Consider the following 20,917-nt stretch of genomic DNA (forward strand, 5'->3'; position numbering starts at 1 on the left):
CTTTGGGCAATCGATTAGTAGAATATAGCCAGGCAGGAAATCTGAACAGAGATATAGAGAGAAAGTAGGCAGAGTCAGGGAGATGCCATGTAGCTGCTGAAGGAGAAAACCAGCAGCTACCAGTGAGAGCCTTACTGGTATGGATCATAATGATACATAGATATACAAAAGGGAATCCCACATCAATATGAGCTATGTTTGGAGGGATGTGGAAAAACAGTATTTGGAACAGGAAATATTCACTAGGTTCGAACTTTAGGAGGACACGATAACTTTTCATAAGGAGTGGGGTTATTCCATTAGCCAGTACAGGTATGATAAGTGTTGGGGAACTCTCAGTGTTGGCTACAGAATAGTAGTAGCTGGTGGGATCATGCTGTGTTTTGAGATTTGTGTCCCTAATCATGCCAAAAATCACTACTGCAGAGTGCAAGGGCCCATTCTTTGATGGGACAGGGACTATTCAATCTAGGATAAATTCCACTGAATATGGAAAACCAATTACAGAATATGGATATCTTCACCTGGATAAATCCTGGAGGGGGACATAGGAAGTCTGGGTATGGTGTGAAGAGGTATGGGCAACTCTAAGACCCCTGTTGGTTTATCTAAATAGGATTATATCTGGCTGTAGCCCAGATGTTCTCTATAATATAGGAAAAATGTTCTAAATAGGCTGCAACATGTTGAAGCCTAAAATTCACTACTATAAGGCAAGGAGTCCAGACCAAGATTGAACATTTCTTATGGTTTCCAGGTTATACATAACAGAATGTTAAAAATCAAGTGTCTAATACTGTGTGATATTCTCAATAGGCTAGACACCAGAAGATAGGAGAACCCTGGTTATGGACTGGGCTTATGTTGGTTGTAGAAAGCCTCCTTAGGTGAGTGAGTATATTAAAGGAGGCTGTATGCTCACCACAGTAAAAGAGATATTGAGGCTAGGCTGGGTCACCTGACTTGGGATAAGGTGGAAGCCTGGAGGCCATGATTTGTTGCTACACAGCCAGACAAGATATGGACACTGGTTTGCGTATATTCATTAGGTACAGAGGAATGTGGAGATGCAAGTATTCGTGTGTGTGTGTGTGTGTGTGTGTGTGTGTGTGTGTATGTGTGTGTGAGTGTGTGTGTGTACGGTCAACAGGCTAAGCCATGGAGTAGGAATGTTATTTGGGAATGATTTTAGGGAAGACATTCAAGATACTAGCCAAAGATTGAGGCGGACATTTTGGACTAAACCATTGACAGGGATAGCATTGTTGAAGAATTTGGAGAAGCAAATGATCTGTCATGTGTTCTACCACAACAAAGGTAGATATGTAAAAAAGGTTGAGGTGGAAAATTTGCCTTAGAGTTATTAAACAAAGTCTCCATCTAAACCCAAACTCTCTTTGCCTTCTCAATATCTTCCCCCTATCATCAAAGTGTCAGGAGTGGTACAGTCCACTATTTGTTCCTTCCTTCCCCAGGCATTCTTGTGGGTCAGAACCAGGCTTTGTGATGTCAGAGCACAAGCTCACCTACTATTGGTCGAGACCTTGATGATGACTCAGGTCTGAGGGTGTGGCCTTCCCTACTCTGCCAGTTGTTCACAGCCCCTCGAGGGAGAAACAACACGCGCTCACGCGACTTGGTGATGGAGAGTCCAGCAAAGGAACCTAAGGAATCACTGTCCGACATGGACCTCCCAACATCCAGTAGTGATGTTCCGATGGCAGCGAACGGGCCAGTCCTTATGGTGAAGACAAAGGCAGCTCTAAAGCAGTATCCACCTTACATGTCGTGCGGAAAGGTGAGTTGACGAACCCTACTGGAGCACCCTCCTCTACTCATTTACTCTTACCTAAAGTCACTACCTCTCTCCTTCCTGGCATAAATCCCTTATCAATTCTCACCTCTTCCGACAAAGTGTCCTTCACATGCCTCTCCTGACTTCTCCCTCTATTAACTAATTCTTGTGTTCACCTCTTGCCATTCCAGGCACACAAGAAAAGCAAACACCCGAAGCACTCCTCAAAGAAGAGGAACAAGAGAAAGAGGGAGGCCGAAGAGGCAGCTGCCCTCGAACAGAAGAAAATCAAAGTGAAAGCTGTTACTGCAATGCCTGAACCTAAGGAGGAGGAGCCTGAAAAGGAATCCGAGGTGAACACTACTGGAGAAGCAAGCGTGGTCGCAGCAGCCGATGAGGGGGAGAGCCAATTAGATGGCTATCATGAAGACGGGGAATGCCCAAATATGACAAAGAAAATTGCATTGGTATAAATTTCTTAAATTGAAAATAAATTCAATTTAGTTGAAAAGCTATGTGTCTTTTACAGTGACTAAAGGCGAAACCAGGAAAGGGAAGGAAAAATGATGGTTATAGGAGAAGAGAGGGAAGATGGGTGGGTGAATGGCAATGGAGAGATTTGTTCTTCACTAGGTTTGGGACAGTCATAGTGGGTTCATGGAAAGAGGGGGAGTTTGGGTTGGTAGAAGACAAGGGAGGGATTTGGGTCTACAAAGGTTTGGGCATTAATTGTGGGTGCATAAAAGAGGCGAGTTTGTGTGGGAAGAAGACAAGGGAGGGATTAGGGTCTCCAAAATTTTGTGGCTTTAACGGTGAGAGCATGGAAAGAGAGGGAGTTTTGGTGGGTAGGAGACAAGGGAGGGATTTGTGTCTCCAAAGGTTTGGGCATCAATGGTGGGTGCATGGAAGACGGGGAGTTTGGGTGGGAAGAAGACAAGGGAGGGATTTGGGTCTCCAAAGTTTTGGGGCAGTAATGGTGAGGGCATGAAAAGAAAGGGAGTTTGGGTGGGAAGATGACAAGGGAGGGATTTGGGTCTCCAAAGAATTGGTCATCAATGGTGGGTGCATGGAAGAGGGGGAGTTAGGGTGGATAGAAGACAAGGAAGGGATTTGTGTCTCCAAAGGATTTGGGCAGTAATGGTGAGTGCATGAAAAGAAAGGGAACTTGGGTTGGTAGAAGACAAGGGAGGGATTTGTGTCTCCAAAGGTTTGGGCATCACTTGTGGGTGCATGGAAGAAAGGGAGTTTGGGTGTGTAGGAGACAAGGGAGGGATTTGTGTTTTTAAAGGTTTGGGCATCAATGATGGGTGCATGGAAGAGGGGGAGTTTGGGTGGGAAGAAGACAAGGGAGGGATTTTTGTCTCCAAACGTTTGGGCATCATTGGTGGGTGCCTGGATGAGGGGGATTTTGGGGCAGTAATGTTGAGTGCATGAAAAGAAAGGGAGCATGGGTGGGTAGAAGACAAGGGAGGGATTTGGGTCTCCAAAGGTTTGGGCATCAATGGTGGGTGCATGAAACTGGGGATGTTTTGGTTGGAAGAAGACAAGGGTGGGATTTGGGTCTCCAAAGGTTTGGGCAACAATGGTGGGTGCATGGAAGAGGGGGAGTTCCGGTGGAAAGAAGACAAGGTTGGGATTTGGGTCTCCAAAGGGTTGAGAAACAATGGTGCGTGAATGGAAGAGGGGGAGTTTGGGTGGGAAGAAGACAAGGGAGGGATTTGGGTCTCCATATGTTTGGAGCAGTAATGGTGAGGGCATGCAAAGAGAGGGAGTTTGGGTGGGTAGAAGACACGGGAGGGATTTGGGTCTCCAAAGGTTTGGGCATCAATTGTGGGTGCATGGAAGAGAGGGAGTTTGGGTGGGTAGGAAAAAAGGGAGGGATTTGTGTCTCCAAAAGTTTGGGCATCAATTGTGGGTGCATGGAAGAGAGGGATTTTGTGTGGGTAGAAGACAAGGGAGGGATTTGTGTCTCCAAAATTTTGGGGCAGTAATGGTGAGAGCTTGGAAAGAGTGGGAATATGGGTGGGTAATGCCAGGGAAGGGAGTTGGATCTCATATACTTTGGAGAGTGTAATGATGGGTAAATGATAAGAGACATTTGGGTGGGTACATGACAAGGGAAGGATTTGATTCTCAAATACTCAGGTGGCAGAAATCATTAGTATCTGTTAAGAGAGGAGTTTGGGTTATTATATGAAGGGTGGGATTAGGGACTCAGAAAGATGGGGTCAGAAATGGTGGATATATAGGAACAGAGGGAGTATGTTGGGTAAATGACAAGGGAGGGATTTGGGTCTTATACACTTTAGGGGCAGCAATGGTGAGTATGTAGCAAGAGAAATACTTTGGATGGGCATACGACAATGGAGAGATTAGGGTCTCACAAAGCCGGTGGCAAAATGATGGGTATATGCCCAGAGAGGAGTTTGGGTAGCTGTATGACCAGGGGGTGTTTGGGTCTCTTAAGGTTTGGGGCAGAAATAATTGGTATATTTCATGAAACAGAGTTTGGGTGGGTATATGTCAAGAGAGGGGGTTTTGTTGGGCTTATAAACATGGATATATTTGGGTCTGACATGTTTGGGGGAAGAAATGGCGGTTACATCACAAGACAGGAAATTGTGTGGTTACATGAAAATAGAAGAATTTTCAGTGGGCATATGGCAAGAGAAGGATTTGCGTCACAGCAGGATGGGGGCAGACATGGTGGATATATGGCTAGCGAGGGAGTTTGGGTGAGTACATGACATGGGGCAGATTGGGCCATCACAACGTTTGGGGGAAGAAATGGTGGAAACATTATAAGAGAGAGTATTAGGTTTGGTGTATGGCTAAGGAGGAATGAGTGTCTTGGAAGGATGGGTCCAGAAATAGTGGGTACATGGCGAGAGAGGGAGTTCACTTGGTTGAATGAAAGGGAGAGATTTGTGTCTGATAAGGTTTTAGGGAAGAAATATTGGCTTTATGGCAAGAGAGGTAGTGTGGATAGGCAGATGACAAAGGAGGGATGTGGTCTCATAAGGATGAAGGCAGCAACAGTGGGGAGAGAGAGAGAGAGAGAGAGAGAGAGAGAGAGAGAGAGAGAGATTGGGTTGGTATATGATATGAGAGAGATTATGGTTTTACAAAGTTTGATGACAGATAAACAATTTTCATGAATTTACGATAAAGATGGATTTGATTGCGTGTATTGTATGAACCACACCTTGAACTCAAATTTCAAGTTGAGGCCTAGAAAATTGATTTAGGTGGGTATATGACACAGAAGACTCTTTGGTGTTGAAGATGGAAAATCTGACATTTTGTATACTATAGGGATAGAGGCCAGAAAAGGAATATGGTTTGATATATAAAAAGAAGAAAATTTGGGTTAGCATATGACAAAGAAGGGACTTTGGTTCCCACAGATTTGACGGTCATACCACACATGCACTGTAAGACTCATAGAGGTAATTATGGAGCATTGAATCCAAATTGCTACATTTATCTAATCTCATAGATACGGATGAAGAAGACTGTGCTCCACCATCCATGTATTTTGCAAGATCCGGGCAAAACTTCACAGTATGAATGGCTCAACCTATCTGAGGTGAAGTGTGTGAGTGACAGTTATCCCCACAAATAGCTGTTATGTTTCCTGTTTGGCAACTTTTTTTGAATGTTGGTTTTATACCTCGCCATCCAATGTAAGTAAGGAAATCTCCCCAGGAGCAATAATCACCCAGAAAACTCAAATCTACTGATCACATCTCAGTGAAAGGAATGGTAATTTGAAGTGACAGGTTTACCCATGGTTATCCTTTATAAAAAATTTGTGTTTTAATAGGGCTTTTAGAATGGGCTGCTTACATAACAGGCCTAGCAGAAATGAGGATATACTAATGAGACAACTGTGTAGCTTGATCTATCAGAACAGTCAAATCATTGACTTCAACGTAATGAGTATTTCTACAGAAATCTCATGCCAGGTAAAGCAATGTTCTCTACCCAAAGGAAAACCTTGTCTCCTTAAAGAGATTTCACACAATTCCTACTATCAAACCACCTTGCCAGATAAGACTAACAATTAGACAATGATGGCTGAGATAAGGGAGGGTAGATGCCACCTCCTGACCACAACTGCTTATATGTCAATACCCTGTCCCTCTAGCTAAACTCTAATCTCAGTTCAGGACTTCAAGATGCAAGAGACTTGAAAGGGTCTCTGGATCTCTTTATCACTAGTTAATTGGATGCTTGCCTATAATTTTAGGAAATTAATTCATGATCATCATGTCAGGATTCAGGCAAACACGGCACTGGGCCTGTTGTTGAGTCCATACCAACTGATTCATCAGTAGTAGGTAGAGAGAGAGAGAGAGACGAGGCCTGATGTGGGAATGTAAACCTCAAAACCCACCCTCAGTGACATATATTATCCACAAAGGCTATATGCATTCCAGCATGGTCACACCTCCTAATTTCCCAAACAGTTGCACTTCTTGGTAACTAAGTAAGTATTCAAGTACATGAGAGCCTGTTTTTCATTCCCTTTCATTAACTGTCACATTTCTCTAGAAGCCACCAACTGTCAGTAGTTTGTCAGTTAGAGGTACAGACTTCTGAGCCATCCCCCATAGTCCAAGATGCACTGTAGGAGGGCTCCAGAGTCTAAATGGCAAACTCCTGACAGTTGGTGTCTTCTAGAGAAGTGTGAGAGTTAATGTGGATGGAAACCATACTGGCATATATTTGAGTGCTTAGTCACCAAGCATACTGGAATATGACCTGGCCTCATCTTACACAGGTCTTTGCATGCAATCACGATGGCTCTGTATTTGTGAGAGCAATGACTCTGTCATGTCTTGAGATCACAATTTCACTCTTGGCATCTGCAGCCTCAGACTCATAAAATCTTTTTAAATGCTCCCTGCAATGGTACCTGAGTCTTGAAGAGAGGGCTACAAATATCCCATTGCACATACTCTCATTTTTTTTCCAGGATGACCAGTTTTGAATGTCTTTTTTAAACATAATCTACTGCACCAAGGTCTCTGAGGAGGTCTGAGAACTGCACTAATCTGTAGTTATCGAGGTATGAATGTAGAGTGAAGCTTGATACTTCATTCATTTAACAAAATAATAGTATGAAGTTCAATACTGGGGCCTTGGAACTCCATAACCATGTGTTCTCGACAAAGCTTACAGCAGCAGGCATGTGTTGCTTTCTGTAGAGTAGACCTTAAATTCACTCTTAAGGAGCTGATTATTCCCAGAAAGTTTGTACCACTATTGCATTCATGGACATATCTTTCTAGGTTGTTCATTAATATAGTATGCAATATTCTTAGTTTGGTATGATGACTGATGATCCTCCCAGGAGCACACCATGTAGGCTAGAGCAAAGGATGAAATACTGGGACTAAACTGGGAACTAGGATTTAGGACTTTGTTGAAGTTAGAGATCATTACTGCAAGGCAAAGATTTCAGGCTACTATGGTGGCACTGCCTAAGGCTCATGATTTACACGCTACAGGATATGAAAACAGAAATATTGGGATGTATGTGGAATATCCAATAGACTAGGCCCTGGAAGAGAACACAGGAAGTTTGTGTATAGAGAGGGGTAGTATAGTCAACATCTAGTCCTGTGCCTGTGGATAGGGCAAGTACTAGTGGCACTCTAATTGTTCCTTATAGCACTGAAATTGGGGGTGTATGAGATTTGGGACCATGATGAAGCCTGAAGGCCTCTGCTCTGAAGTATAAGTTGTTTGTCTAGGCTGGGGTACTGGTATAGATTCAGCAGGATGTGCAAGAACATTTATGATGAGTATGTTAGGGATAATTAACAGGCCTGACTCTGGAGTGGTCATGGGGAATCTGAGTACAGAGTTGGGTTGTATAGGCAGCACACAGTGTTCTGTGGCTAAGTGTTGTAACAGGAACTTCATGCAGGAACCAAGATCTTACCTATAGCAAAGAAGAACATGGTAGTACTAGTCTGAAGCAAAGGATTTCGGACATTGACAAAAGTTAGAAGTCACTACAAGGATGGGTGGTGGTGGTGCATGACTTTAATCATAGCACTTGGGAGGCAGAGGCAGGAGGATCTCTGTAAGTGTGAAGCCAACCTGGTCTACAGAGCTAGTGCACACATAGACTTCAAAGTTACATAGAGAAGCCTTCCCTCAGATTAAAAATAGATAGATAGATAGACAGATAGGTAGATATAAGTAAGTCATTGCGAGTGAGAACAAGCACTATTCTAGGGATGCCACTAGATGGTCTGGACTCCACTAGTTTGGGAAAACAATTATCTTTGCAGAAGGGTGCATACCTCTATCGACTTTATAGGAGGATATGGACAGTCTGGGCATGTGTGCAAGAACGTTGAGTGCAGATGGAGCCTAGCTGTTCACTAAAGCATTGTAGAAGTTGTAGGGCCTAAGCTTGTCTGCACACATTCAATCCTGTAGATGCCTAAAGCTCACAAATGGAAGGCAAGTGTGTTTCTAGTAGGTCAGGCTGCATGTGGAAAAACAAGTATTCATGTTTGTGTTGGTTATTACTCACTAGGCTAAACCCTGGAGGCCGAGCATGTGGGATGTCTAGGGACAAAGATAGGTGGCTTAATCATTTAAATGTCACTTGTGATTGAATGAAGGTAGAATGGTTCAAGTTGAGAGTATGGAAGTTGGATATAGCACAAAAGAATAGGCTAGGACAAGGTCAGTTGGAGGAACCAGAGTCTGCAGAAGCCTAGAGCCATCAAGTACAAGGAACTCATAGAAACACTAGTCATGGTCACTGGATGTTCGACCATTCTAGTTACGCCAGAAAATAAAATGTCAGATAGGGATGTAAACACCAGGCTCACCCAGGAGGAGACCACAGGAAGTCTGTGTATTTATTGGTGTATTTTATGTGTCACAAGGCTTTCTGAAAGTAGATGTGGGTAGACAGGGCTAGGGTACATCCCTATGGGAGCATAGATGTAGGCTACAGCCAAGGACAAAATGCTTGGCATAGGCTAGGGCCAAGGAATGGGGACCTTGTTGAATTCTAGGGGTCATTACAGCAAGGCTAGGAGTCCAGACATCTGTGCCAAACTGCATGCAGCATTTGATTTATGTTTTGCATGACATGAAAACAGAAATATTGGGTTGTGTTTGGAGTTTCAGTAACTAGACTCTGGGGAGTGGATGGGAAGTTTGTGTATAGAGTGCCATGGTATAGTGAACATCTAGTCCTGTGGCCATAGATAGGACAACTATTGTAGAAAAACTAAATGTTAACTATAGCACATGAATAGATGGAGGGCTGTGCTGGGGTGTGAGATTTTACACCCTACTGAATCCTAGAGGCACCTTTTATGTGTTATAGTTTGTCTATGTAGGCTAGAGTACTGTGATCAATTCAGCAATTTGTAGAAAATCATGTATGATGAGTACATTTGGTGTTAGTCTACAGGCTTGACTCTGGGGAGTACATGGGTATTCTGGGAAATCTGGGTATTAAGTTGTGTTGTATAGGTAGCCTAGAGTGTCCTGTGTGTAAGTGTTGTTTCAGGAGATTCATGCAGGACACTATATGTTGCATTCAGCCTAAGAGACCATGGTGGGACTAAGATGGAACAAAGGATTTGGAACCCTACCAACAGCTAGAAGTCACTACTATTGAAATCTAGGGATGACACTGGATGTTCCATCCAGTCTGGACTCCACTGGATTAGAAAAATAATGATAGGATGCAGAGCAGTGCTCTGAAATCTAGACGATGGAGGAGTATTCTGATAGTCTGGGGATAGAATGGTCATGTAGGGCAGCCACAACTCCTCTGGTTCTATGAGAGACTGATAGTCTTTGTGGGAATCTAGATGCTGTCAACAGCACAGAAAAAGTTGATGGGTCTAAGAATGCCGGAGATTGCTATAGAGGCAGCTGGAGAAGACCAGGACACTGGTTGTTGCAACTTGGGTAGATCAAGCCCTCTATGTACAAAGTACTGAGTGGGTAACTAAACTAAACAAGTTAAAACCTGGGAAGACATAGAAAATCTGAATAAGGAATAATGCTCTATACTGTACCTAAAGTGTCCCGTGGATGTACTAGTGCAGGGTAAGTGCTAGCAAAGCCTAGATGTTCACGACAGAAAAGGAGGATTCCTGAGAATAGTCTGAGCTGAGTTATTTGGGACCATACTCCCTAGAAGACCCTTGACTCAAGAGGCAAACAGCCAGATTATGCAGGGGTGCTGGCTGTTAAACTCAAGCTAGATGCAGATGGATATGGAAAACAAGTATTGGTTGGTGGCTTAAATAAGAAGCCAGTTCCTGGAGGAGAACATTAGGAATGTGGTAGAGTAGGGTGCTGCAGGTAACACAGAGGGTACTGTGGGTGGGTGAAGGTAGCAACTTGTCTGCTGCATGTATGTCGGCAATCGCACACGTGGAAGGCCAAGACATGGGATTTCCGAAATTATAGAAGCCTAGATATTGCTACTTAGGTGATCAAACTAAATTTGTATAATGACTTTGGGAAAGAGGCTAGATCCAGATAGAGATAGAATATGAAATATCTGGTTGTGAGGGAGTGAGTACTTACCAGGCCATACCATGGTGGAGGACTCAGGAATACAGAATTTGGATTCGGGTAAGATAGTTAGCAAAATGAGTACTATATGTAGATTCAAGCAGCGCAGGTCCTTGTAGGACAATGTATGTTGGTTGGAAGACAGGAGTAGATGCTGGGATTCGGCCCTCACATTTGGAACTCTGTTGAATCCTGTGAGCATTACTACAACATGCAAGAATATCCGTGGCAAAAACTAGACTTGGACACTTGTAGTGACTTATGATCTGTTTGTTGGCATATGGGGAAACGCTATCTGGTAGGGGAAATATTCTGGGCTTGGTCTTTGGGGAAGATATGGAAAGTCTGGATTGGAAATGGAGTTGTGAAAGCAGGGCAACTATTTCATGCATGGGTGTAGGTGTGTTAAATTCAGGGGAGCCTAACTGTTGACTATACCAAAGAAGGAGTTGCTGGACCTAGTCTTGGCTGAAGGCTTTGAAAACCTTCACAGGCCTAAAATTTGCAAATGCAAGGCACATGAGGCAGCTGTAAGTCAGACAGCATGTGGAAAATCAAATATTCACTTGTGTGTAGTGGGTTACTCAATTGGCTAAAGTTGGGTCCTGGTGGTTGTGGGATGTCTGGTTATATAATGAAGTGGTTTAGGCATCGGAATCATCCTGCAGATGGATTCAGGTAGGATGGTTACTGTTGGGAATGTAGATGCTGGATACAGCACAAAAGAATGTGCTAGGACAAGGCCAGTTGGAGGGAAAGTGCCAGCAGAAGCTTAGAACTATCTATCAAAGCACGGTAGGACTAAGATGGAGCCTAGGGTTTGGAACGCAGCAAACAGCTAAAAGTCACTGTAAGTGTGAGAAAACAGCTGTTTTAGAGTTCTCACTGGATGTTTCATCAGGTCTGGACTCTACTGGAGTAGGAAAAGAATTATCTGCTCGAAAGGTGCACTTACTTCTCTTGGCATTGTAGAAGGATTTGGACAGTCTTGGCATGCTGTGATATTATGTAGTCAGCCAGAGATCCTGTGGTTTGATGAGGTTGGGGTTGTCTCAGTGGGAATGTATATGTTGTCTACAGCACAGGAGGATTTGATGGGACTAGGAATCCTATATGCTATGAATATGTTTTATTACCATTGGTTATTCAAGAAGATGCTTTGGGCAATCGATTAGTAGAATATAGCCAGGCAGGAAATCTGAACAGAGATATAGAGAGAAAGTAGGCAGAGTCAGGGAGATGCCATGTAGCTGCTGAAGGAGAAAACCAGCAGCTACCAGTGAGAGCCTTACTGGTATGGATCATAATGATACATAGATATACAAAAGGGAATCCCACATCAATATGAGCTATGTTTGGAGGGATGTGGAAAAACAGTATTTGGAACAGGAAATATTCACTAGGTTCGAACTTTAGGAGGACACGATAACTTTTCATAAGGAGTGGGGTTATTCCATTAGCCAGTACAGGTATGATAAGTGTTGGGGAACTCCCAGTGTTGGCTACAGAATAGTAGTACCTGGTGGGATCATGCTGTGTTTTGATATTTGTGTCCCTAAAACATGCCAAAAATCACTACTGCAGAGTGCAAGGGTCCATTCTTTGATGGGACAGGGACTATTCAATCTAGGATAAATTCCACTGAATATGGAAAACCAATTACAGAGTATGGATATCTTCACCTGGATAAATCCTGGAGGGGGACATAGGAAGTCTGGGTATGGTGTGAAGAGGTATGGGCAACTCTAAGACCCCTGTTGGTTTATCTAAATAGGATTATATCTGGCTGTAGCCCAGATGTTCTCTATAATATAGGAAAAATGTTCTAAATAGGCTGCAACATGTTGAAGCCTAAAATTCACTACTATAAGGCAAGGAGTCCAGACCAAGATTGAACATTTCTTATGGTTTCCAGGTTATACATAACAGAATGTTAAAAATCAAGTGTCTAATACTGTGTGATATTCTCAATAGGCTAGACACCAGAAGATAGGAGAACCCTGGTTATGGACTGGGCTTATGTTGGTTGTAGAAAGCCTCCTTAGGTGAGTGAGTATATTAAAGGAGGCTGTATGCTCACCACAGTAAAAGAGATATTGAGGCTAGGCTGGGTCACCTGACTTGGGATAAGGTGGAAGCCTGGAGGCCATGATTTGTTGCTACACAGCCAGACAAGATATGGACACTGGTTTGCGTATATTCATTAGGTACAGAGGAATGTGGAGATGCAAGTATTCGTGTGTGTGTGTGTGTGTGTGTGTGTGTGTGTGTGTGTATGTGTGTGTGAGTGTGTGTGTGTACGGTCAACAGGCTAAGCCATGGAGTAGGAATGTTATTTGGGAATGATTTTAGGGAAGACATTCAAGATACTAGCCAAAGATTGAGGCGGACATTTTGGACTAAACCATTGACAGGGATAGCATTGTTGAAGAATTTGGAGAAGCAAATGATCTGTCATGTGTTCTACCACAACAAAGGTAGATATGTAAAAAAGGTTGAGGTGGAAAATTTGCCTTAGAGTTATTAAACAAAGTCTCCATCTAAACCCAAACTCTCTTTGCCTTCTCAATATCTTCCCCCTATCATCAAAGTGTCAGGAGTGGTACAGTCCACTATTTGTTCCTTCCTTCCCCAGGCATTCTTGTGGGTCAGAACCAGGCTTTGTGATGTCAGAGCACAAGCTCACCTACTATTGGTCGAGACCTTGATGATGACTCAGGTCTGAGGGTGTGGCCTTCCCTACTCTGCCAGTTGTTCACAGCCCCTCGAGGGAGAAACAACACGCGCTCACGCGACTTGGTGATGGAGAGTCCAGCAAAGGAACCTAAGGAATCACTGTCCGACATGGACCTCCCAACATCCAGTAGTGATGTTCCGATGGCAGCGAACGGGCCAGTCCTTATGGTGAAGACAAAGGCAGCTCTAAAGCAGTATCCACCTTACATGTCGTGCGGAAAGGTGAGTTGACGAACCCTACTGGAGCTCCCTCCTCTACTCATTTACTCTTACCTAAAGTCACTACCTCTCTCCTTCCTGGCATAAATCCCTTATCAATTCTCACCTCTTCCGACAAAGTGTCCTTCACATGCCTCTCCTGACTTCTCCCTCTATTAACTAATTCTTGTGTTCACCTCTTGCCATTCCAGGCACACAAGAAAAGCAAACACCGGAAGCACTCCTCAAAGAAGAGGAACAAGAGAAAGAGGGAGGCCGAAGAGGCAGCTGCCCTCGAACAGAAGAAAATCAAAGTGAAAGCTGTTACTGCAATGCCTGAACCTAAGGAGGAGGAGCCTGAAAAGGAAGCCGAGGTGAACACTACTGGAGAAGCAAGCGTGGTCGCAGCAGCCGATGAGGGGGAGAGCCAATTAGATGGCTATCATGAAGACGGGGAATGCCCAAATATGACAAAGAAAATTGCATTGGTATAAATTTCTTAAATTGAAAATAAATTCAATTTAGTTGAAAAGCTATGTGTCTTTTACAGTGACTAAAGGCGAAACCAGGAAAGGGAAGGAAAAATGATGGTTATAGGAGAAGAGAGGGAAGATGGGTGGGTGAATGGCAATGGAGAGATTTGTTCTTCACTAGGTTTGGGACAGTCATAGTGGGTTCATGGAAAGAGGGGGAGTTTGGGTTGGTAGAAGACAAGGGAGGGATTTGGGTCTACAAAGGTTTGGGCATTAATTGTGGGTGCATAAAAGAGGCGAGTTTGTGTGGGAAGAAGACAAGGGAGGGATTAGGGTCTCCAAAATTTTGTGGCTTTAACGGTGAGAGCATGGAAAGAGAGGGAGTTTTGGTGGGTAGGAGACAAGGGAGGGATTTGTGTCTCCAAAGGTTTGGGCATCAATGGTGGGTGCATGGAAGACGGGGAGTTTGGGTGGGAAGAAGACAAGGGAGGGATTTGGGTCTCCAAAGTTTTGGGGCAGTAATGGTGAGGGCATGAAAAGAAAGGGAGTTTGGGTGGGAAGATGACAAGGGAGGGATTTGGGTCTCCAAAGAATTGGTCATCAATGGTGGGTGCATGGAAGAGGGGGAGTTAGGGTGGATAGAAGACAAGGAAGGGATTTGTGTCTCCAAAGGATTTGGGCAGTAATGGTGAGTGCATGAAAAGAAAGGGAACTTGGGTTGGTAGAAGACAAGGGAGGGATTTGTGTCTCCAAAGGTTTGGGCATCACTTGTGGGTGCATGGAAGAAAGGGAGTTTGGGTGTGTAGGAGACAAGGGAGGGATTTGTGTTTTTAAAGGTTTGGGCATCAATGATGGGTGCATGGAAGAGGGGGAGTTTGGGTGGGAAGAAGACAAGGGAGGGATTTTTGTCTCCAAACGTTTGGGCATCATTGGTGGGTGCCTGGATGAGGGGGATTTTGGGGCAGTAATGTTGAGTGCATGAAAAGAAAGGGAGCATGGGTGGGTAGAAGACAAGGGAGGGATTTGGGTCTCCAAAGGTTTGGGCATCAATGGTGGGTGCATGAAACTGGTGATGTTTTGGTTGGAAGAAGACAAGGGTGGGATTTGGGTCTCCAAAGGTTTGGGCAACAATGGTGGGTGCATGGAAGAAGGGGAGTTCCGGTGGAAAGAAGACAAGGTTGGGATTTGGGTCTCCAAAGGGTTGAGAAACAATGGTGCGTGAATGGAAGAGGGGGAGTTTGGGTGGGAAGAAGACAAGGGAGGGATTTGGGTCTCCATATGTTTGGAGCAGTAATGGTGAGGGCATGCAAAGAGAGGGAGTTTGGGTGGGTAGAAGACACGGGAGGGATTTGGGTCTCCAAAGGTTTGGGCATCAATTGTGGGTGCATGGAAGAGAGGGAGTTTGGGTGGGTAGGAAAAAAGGGAGGGATTTGTGTCTCCAAAAGTTTGGGCATCAATTGTGGGTGCATGGAAGAGAGGGATTTTGTGTGGGTAGAAGACAAGGGAGGGATTTGTGTCTCCAAAATTTTGGGGCAGTAATGGTGAGAGCTTGGAAAGAGTGGGAATATGGGTGGGTAATGCCAGGGAAGGGAGTTGGATCTCATATACTTTGGAGAGTGTAATGATGGGTAAATGATAAGAGACATTTGGGTGGGTACATGACAAGGGAAGGATTTGATTCTCAAATACTCAGGTGGCAGAAATCATTAGTATCTGTTAAGAGAGGAGTTTGGGTTATTATATGAAGGGTGGGATTAGGGTCTCAGAAAGATGGGGTCAGAAATGGTGGATATATAGGAACAGAGGGAGTATGCTGGGTAAATGACAAGGGAGGGATTTGGGTCTTATACACTTTAGGGGCAGCAATGGTGAGTATGTAGCAAGAGAAATACTTTGGATGGGCATACGACAATGGAGAGATTAGGGTCTCACAAAGCCGGTGGCAAAATGATGGGTATATGCCCAGAGAGGAGTTTGGGTAGCTGTATGACCAGGGGGTGTTTGGGTCTCTTAAGGTTTGGGGCAGAAATAATTGGTATATTTCATGAAACAGAGTTTGGGTGGGTATATGTCAAGAGAGGGGGTTTTGTTGGGCTTATAAACATGGATATATTTGGGTCTGACATGTTTGGGGGAAGAAATGGCGGTTACATCACAAGACAGGAAATTGTGTGGTTACATGAAAATAGAAGAATTTTCAGTGGGCATATGGCAAGAGAAGGATTTGCGTCACAGCAGGATGGGGGCAGACATGGTGGATATATGGCTAGCGAGGGAGTTTGGGTGAGTACATGACATGGGGCAGATTGGGCCATCACAACGTTTGGGGGAAGAAATGGTGGAAACATTATAAGAGAGAGTATTAGGTTTGGTGTATGGCTAAGGAGGAATGAGTGTCTTGGAAGGATGGGTCCAGAAATAGTGGGTACATGGCGAGAGAGGGAGTTCACTTGGTTGAATGAAAGGGAGAGATTTGTGTCTGATAAGGTTTAGGGAAGAAATATTGGCTTTATGGCAAGAGAGGTAGTGTGGATAGGCAGATGACAAAGGAGGGATGTGGTCTCATAAGGATGAAGGCAGCAACAGTGGGGAGAGAGAGAGAGAGAGAGAGAGAGAGAGAGAGAGAGAGAGAGAGATTGGGTTGGTATATGATATGAGAGAGATTATGGTTTTACAAAGTTTGATGACAGATAAACAATTTTCATGAATTTACGATAAAGATGGATTTGATTGCGTGTATTGTATGAACCACACCTTGAACTCAAATTTCAAGTTGAGGCCTAGAAAATTGATTTAGGTGGGTATATGACACAGAAGACTCTTTGGTGTTGAAGATGGAAAATCTGACATTTTGTATACTATAGGGATAGAGGCCAGAAAAGGAATATGGTTTGATATATAAAAAGAAGAAAATTTGGGTTAGCATATGACAAAGAAGGGACTTTGGTTCCCACAGATTTGACGGTCATACCACACATGCACTGTAAGACTCATAGAGGTAATTATGGAGCATTGAATCCAAATTGCTACATTTATCTAATCTCATAGATACGGATGAAGAAGACTGTGCTCCACCATCCATGTATTTTGCAAGATCCGGGCAAAACTTCACAGTATGAATGGCTCAACCTATCTGAGGTGAAGTGTGTGAGTGACAGTTATCCCCACAAATAGCTGTTATGTTTCCTGTTTGGCAACTTTTTTTGTATGTTGGTTTTATACCTCGCCATCCAATGTAAGTAAGGAAATCTCCCCAGGAGCAATAATCACCCAGAAAACTCAAATCTACTGATCACATCTCAGTGAAAGGAATGGTAATTTGAAGTGACAGGTTTACCCATGGTTATCCTTTATAAAAAATTTGTGTTTTAATAGGGCTTTTAGAATGGGCTGCTTACATAACAGGCCTAGCAGAAATGAGGATATACTAATGAGACAATTGTGTAGCTTGATCTATCAGAACAGTCAAATCATTGACTTCAACGTAATGAGTATTTCTACAGAAATCTCATGCCAGGTAAAGCAATGTTCTCTACCCAAAGGAAAACCTTGTCTCCTTAAAGAGATTTCACACAATTCCTACTATCAAACCACCTTGCCAGATAAGACTAACAATTAGACAATGATGGCTGAGATAAGGGAGGGTAGATGCCACCTCCTGACCACAACTGCTTATATGTCAATACCCTGTCCCTCTAGCTAAACTCTAATCTCAGTTCAGGACTTCAAGATGCAAGAGACTTGAAAGGGTCTCTGGATCTCTTTATCACTAGTTAATTGGATGCTTGCCTATAATTTTAGGAAATTAATTCATGATCATCATGTCAGGATTCAGCCAAACACGGCACTGGGCCTGTTGTTGAGTCCATACCAACTGATTCATCAGTAGTAGGTAGAGAGAGAGAGAGAGACGAGGCCTGATGTGGGAATGTAAACCTCAAAACCCACCCTCAGTGACATATATTATCCACAAAGGCTATATGCATTCCAGCATGGTCACACCTCCTAATTTCCCAAACAGTTGCACTTCTTGGTAACTAAGTAAGTATTCAAGTACATGAGAGCCTGTTTTTCATTCCCTTTCATTAACTGTCACATTTCTCTAGAAGCCACCAACTGTCAGTAGTTTGTCAGTTAGAGGTACAGACTTCTGAGCCATCCCCCATAGTCCAAGATGCACTGTAGGAGGGCTCCAGAGTCTAAATGGCAAACTCCTGACAGTTGGTGTCTTCTAGAGAAGTGTGAGAGTTAATGTGGATGGAAACCATACTGGCATATATTTGAGTGCTTAGTCACCAAGCATACTGGAATATGACCTGGCCTCATCTTACACAGGCCTTTGCATGCAATCACGATGGCTCTGTATTTGTGAGAGCAATGACTCTGTCATGTCTTGAGATCACAATTTCACTCTTGGCATCTGCAGCCTCAGACTCATAAAATCTTTTTAAATGCTCCCTGCAATGGTACCTGAGTCTTGAAGAGAGGGCTACAAATATCCCATTGCACATACTCTCATTTTTTTTCCAGGATGACCAGTTTTGAATGTCTTTTTTAAACATAATCTACTGCACCAAGGTCTCTGAGGAGGTCTGAGAACTGCACTAATCTGTAGTTATCGAGGTATGAATGTAGAGTGAAGCTTGATACTTCATTCATTTAACAAAATAATAGTATGAGGTTCAATACTGGGGCCTTGGAACTCCATAACCATGTGTTCTCGACAAAGCTTACAGCAGCAGGCATGTGTTGCTTTCTGTAGAGTAGACCTTAAATTCACTCTTAAGGAGCTGATTATTCCCAGAAAGTTTGTACCACTATTGCATTCATGGACATATCTTTCTAGGTTGTTCATTAATATAGTATGCAATATTCTTAGTTTGGTATGATGACTGATGATCCTCCCAGGAGCACACCATGTAGGCTAGAGCAAAGGATGAAATACTGGGACTAAACTGGGAACTAGGATTTAGGACTTTGTTGAAGTTAGAGATCATTACTGCAAGGCAAAGATTTCAGGCTACTATGGTGGCACTGCCTAAGGCTCATGATTTACACGCTACAGGATATGAAAACAGAAATATTGGGATGTATGTGGAATATCCAATAGACTAGGCCCTGGAAGAGAACACAGGAAGTTTGTGTATAGAGAGGGGTAGTATAGTCAACATCTAGTCCTGTGCCTGTGGATAGGGCAAGTACTAGTGGCACTCTAATTGTTCCTTATAGCACTGAAATTGGGGGTGTATGAGATTTGGGACCATGATGAAGCCTGAAGGCCTCTGCTCTGAAGTATAAGTTGTTTGTCTAGGCTGGGGTACTGGTATAGATTCAGCAGGATGTGCAAGAACATTTATGATGAGTATGTTAGGGATAATTAACAGGCCTGACTCTGGAGTGGTCATGGGGAATCTGAGTACAGAGTTGGGTTGTATAGGCAGCACACAGTGTTCTGTGGCTAAGTGTTGTAACAGGAACTTCATGCAGGAACCAAGATCTTACCTATAGCAAAGAAGAACATGGTAGTACTAGTCTGAAGCAAAGGATTTCGGACATTGACAAAAGTTAGAAGTCACTACAAGGATGGGTGGTGGTGGTGCATGACTTTAATCATAGCACTTGGGAGGCAGAGGCAGGAGGATCTCTGTAAGTGTGAAGCCAACCTGGTCTACAGAGCTAGTGCACACATAGACTTCAAAGTTACATAGAGAAGCCTTTCCTCAGATTAAAAATAGATAGATAGATAGACAGATAGGTAGATATAAGTAAGTCATTGCGAGTGAGAACAAGCACTATTCTAGGGATGCCACTAGATGGTCTGGACTCCACTAGTTTGGGAAAACAATTATCTTTGCAGAAGGGTGCATACCTCTATCGACTTTATAGGAGGATATGGACAGTCTGGGCATGTGTGCAAGAACGTTGAGTGCAGATGGAGCCTAGCTGTTCACTAAAGCATTGTAGAAGTTGTAGGGCCTAAGCTTGTCTGCACACATTCAATCCTGTAGATGCCTAAAGCTCACAAATGGAAGGCAAGTGTGTTTCTAGTAGGTCAGGCTGCATGTGGAAAAACAAGTATTCATGTTTGTGTTGGTTATTACTCACTAGGCTAAACCCTGGAGGCCGAGCATGTGGGATGTCTAGGGACAAAGATAGGTGGCTTAATCATTTAAATGTCACTTGTGATTGAATGAAGGTAGAATGGTTCAAGTTGAGAGTATGGAAGTTGGATATAGCACAAAAGAATAGGCTAGGACAAGGTCAGTTGGAGGAACCAGAGTCTGCAGAAGCCTAGAGCCATCAAGTACAAGGAACTCATAGAAACACTAGTCATGGTCACTGGATGTTCGACCATTCTAGTTACGCCAGAAAATAAAATGTCAGATAGGGATGTAAACACCAGGCTCACCCAGGAGGAGACCACAGGAAGTCTGTGTATTTATTGGTGTATTTTATGTGTCACAAGGCTTTCTGAAAGTAGATGTGGGTAGACAGGGCTAGGGTACATCCCTATGGGAGCATAGATGTAGGCTACAGCCAAGGACAAAATGCTTGGCATAGGCTAGGGCCAAGGAATGGGGACCTTGTTGAATTCTAGGGGTCATTACAGCAAGGCTAGGAGTCCAGACATCTGTGCCAAACTGCATGCAGCATGGGATTTATGTTTTGCATGACATGAAAACAGAAATATTGGGTTGTGTTTGGAGTTTCAGTAACTAGACTCTGGGGAGTGGATGGGAAGTTTGTGTATAGAGTGCCATGGTATAGTGAACATCTAGTCCTGTGGCCATAGATAGGACAACTATTGTAGAAAAACTAAATGTTAACTATAGCACATGAATAGATGGAGGGCTGTGCTGGGGTGTGAGATTTTACACCCTACTGAATCCTAGAGGCACCTGTTATGTGTTATAGTTTGTCTATGTAGGCTAGAGTACTGTGATCAATTCAGCAAGTTGTAGAAAATCATGTATGATGAGTACATTTGGTGTTAGTCTACAGGCTTGACTCTGGGGAGTACATGGGTATTCTGGGAAATCTGGGTATTAAGTTGTGTTGTATAGGTAGCCAAGAGTGTCCTGTGTGTAAGTGTTGTTTCAGGAGATTCATGCAGGACACTATATGTTGCATTCAGCCTAAG

Source organism: Microtus oregoni, unplaced genomic scaffold, assembly GCF_018167655.1.
Source record: "Microtus oregoni isolate MIOR12 unplaced genomic scaffold, Mior012 000079F_000, whole genome shotgun sequence".
Lineage (NCBI taxonomy): Eukaryota > Metazoa > Chordata > Mammalia > Rodentia > Cricetidae > Microtus > Microtus oregoni.